The following is a 3280-nucleotide window of genomic DNA, read 5'->3' as shown; positions in this document are numbered from 1 at the left end:
TTTGCATGCTTCTATACTGGTAGGACTATTGTTTCTTCATCTCTAGGTGATCCAATCTGTACCAGATTATCTGAGGATTCCATAAGGGAAACTTTATTGCGTATATGTTCATGATTCATATTTCATATCATCTAACAAATGGTTTTGGCAGTAGTTGTACTTATTATGCTTGGTGTCCAGGTTTAGACTCCCCGTTCTCTTTTATTTTGCTCTTCCTTTCTTTCATTCCCTTTGCTTCCGAGGGGAGCAAACTAACCTTTTGTTTTTGGTTTTGTGGGGAAATTGATTTGAGGGTTGGAAAATGAATCTATTAGCATTTTTGTAATTTTTGGGGGTTTTGTATGTGTGCTCGGATGCTGCGTGTGACCGTCTCCGATTTCAGTCTTTTTTGCTTTCAGGAAACTCTGGTGTTCAAATTTTGGGGCATAAATCCACCAAACAAATGATCATTTTCCAGAGCTTCCGTAAGAGAAACATTGGATTTTACAGCTGGATGACAAGATGCAAGCGAAGCCTATGCAGGTGTGTTCCTGTTAATTGCAATTTCGTTACCTTCAATGCGCATATATTCTTAATTCCAGCAATTGATTTCATGTACTCAATCGAGCACTGCTGATATCCTTCCCCTGTTTTTGTCAATCGTTTTATGCTGAAGCAATGGCATACATGAATGGTTTGGTACGGTTAGAGAGGGAAAGGAACATAAGGCCGGATGCAGAAATTGATGCATTTATGAAGGTTTGTTATTATAATTTAATTTTGACACAAGAAAAAAGAAAGAACTGAATTTTGCATTTTGTAATTGTTTTAGTTTAACTAAAGTTTTTATTTTATTTTGGTCCTTTTCATTGCAGAGTTTGCAATTGGGGTGTGTATACGCGTGTTCTGGATGATGTTCTGAAACATGTGATCATGTTTACCTTTTTGATAATGACTATGATGATGCAAAAGATATCTACAGGAAATCCATGCGTTGTAGATTCCCATATGATCAGAGATGTCGACTTATCTTGGAGGTAATGCTAATCAAAATATGCCACTAACCACCAATCTCATCTCTTTAATTCCTGCATGCTTTTATAGTGTTGCCCTTGATCACATAAGATGTTGGTATGCTCTCCATTGTTGGAAGTCTTTAACTTCTTTTTCATTTTGTTTGACAGCCATTTATACCCTGGAAAGCAATAAATATGCCGTGTTGCAAACAAGCACATAAAAAAGCATTTGCTAGATAGGATGTTTTCTATATCAAAGATTAATTTTTCTAAGATTGATTTTTCTGTATCAAAGATTGATTTGGTGGTTTTTATAAGCTCAGGATGTTTTCTATATCGAAGATTGATTTTTCTGTCTTAACCATTTGCTAGATAGGAAAATTGTCAGAGATAGTTCCCGCTTAAATCATGCTCTCTCTCTCTCTCTCACAATCTAAAATAGAGACATGATTCAAAATTAACATCACAAATATTGTTGATGCCACATCTTTTGTTGAGAAGTCATGAAACAAAAGACATGTTGCTAAGATCCTGAAAGATTGAACAAAGTTATGTCTATATGATTATATCATTTTTAAGATTACCTACTACCCAATATTTGACACAGTCAATGCTTGGATAAATAGTAGAAGACACGTGCATGAGGCAGCACAGAGGAAAATCCTTCCTGCTTCTTCCATGCTCTGGGTTTGCAACCTTTGCCACTTCCAGCTCTGAACTCGGATCCAAAGGCCTCATGGGTATATTCGCTCACACTTCTCTCTCTTATTTCCCTACTAATCATTCCAAATTTCATTTTTGTGTCGAATTTTAAAATTTGAAATTAGGGTAGATTACAACCATGTGTTACACATTTGGGATTTTGAGTACAAATAGTATTTCTATATTTTCCCTCTTCGTTTTAGAGATAATCAACTGTTATAAAGCTATTTTCGTAGTGATTAGCACTTCCTTTAGAACTAATGAATCAAGTGGTAGCGAGATAAGCTAATTGAAACAGCACAAATATGAAGGAAAACAGGTTCTGCTTTCTTAAGGTTTCAAATTTTTTCAAGTTTGGAGGCTTGTGTCAATCTCTAACAATTGTTCGAATTGTTGTATTCAAGTATGCATTATACATTCAATTGAGCTAGTGAAGCATGTGTGCCAACGAATTTTGAAGAGTTCGGCTTGGTTTTCTCTCTTTGGTCTTTAATATTTAAGTGTGAGACACCTGTTTGTTGACTAATTGAGTCCCTTCTCTAAGTTTTTAGTAGATATTGTGTAATTTGCTTTTATGAGCACTTCTTTAAGCTGTCAAGTTCCCAAAATGTACAAGGAGATATCAAGTTTAACAAGTCACAAACTGTGATCAATCCAAATGCAGTGAAATTAGGGATTTTACACTAACTCAGTTAGCTTTAGACCATAGGATTAGCATTTTGCACTTGTGAGTATCATTGACATTTTATTTCTCTGGATAAGAAACAAACTATCATTGAAGGAAGAAGTGTACAAAAACAAAGTTTCTGTAAGCTTGCACTCATATCATATGCCTAATATTTTAATTTCTTTTCTTGGCAGGTATTTTTGAGAAGGGCATGGATTACTTTCAGGCATTTTCCATATACAATTGGATCATAAGAATATTTTGAGCCATCACAATTTATTCCACATGTGAATAGTTTTGAATTCAAAGTTTAGGTTTTAGATTTCAATCTGGCATATGATATTTGAAATTTGAATGGTAGAAGCATTTTCAATGTCATTCTAATTTTCTAAAAGGTAACTAAGTAAAACAATATTTTGTCATTTTTCTTCAGGTAAATAAAACAATGTTTTGTAATCTTTTGACAATTTGTTGTTAGAATTTGTATAAATTGCTGCCATTGTGTTGTGAAGTGTTATGATTATTTCAATGAACACCGATTCTATCAATTGCAATTCTGCAGATGGCTAATGAAATAATGGCCTGCGAAAGGAAGGAAAAAAAAAAGCCTAGAAAACACCATCGGATGATGTTTTAATCAATTGAGAAAAGTGTAATTACTCACATTTTTTCACTTCTTTGCAGGAAGCTATTAATTCTGCATCATCGGTGACTCAAACCTTAAGCGGAGAAGTGGCTGACGGTCAACGTAAGCTCATAGCTCTTGCAGCTGCATGAGGAAACTCAAGTGCAGTAAATCCTCTGGTCACACTACTCACTAATGGACCTTTGGGTGGTCTTCATGAGAAGGTTTGTTCGATCTTAAATATGTGGAATATGTGGATATGTAACTCCAAATGTTCAATTTTATCAAATG

At 34.7% G+C, this 3280-nt stretch overlaps 1 long non-coding RNA gene across 1 annotated transcript; it reads left to right on the top strand.

The window, feature by feature from the left end:
- The first annotated feature begins 650 nt into the window (after positions 1-650).
- On the top strand, positions 651-1762 carry LOC139189633 (uncharacterized). The gene is made up of 3 exons (XR_011573453.1): positions 651-738; positions 855-1016; positions 1603-1762. It is a non-coding gene; the product is annotated as an uncharacterized lncRNA (long non-coding RNA).
- The last annotated feature ends 1518 nt before the right edge of the window (positions 1763-3280 follow it).

The sequence above is a fragment of the Malus domestica genome, chromosome 11 (genome assembly GCF_042453785.1).
Source record: "Malus domestica chromosome 11, GDT2T_hap1".
Taxonomy (NCBI): domain Eukaryota; kingdom Viridiplantae; phylum Streptophyta; class Magnoliopsida; order Rosales; family Rosaceae; genus Malus; species Malus domestica.
Note: the sequence above shows the minus strand (reverse complement) of the source record. Positions and strands in the feature narration are given on the sequence as shown.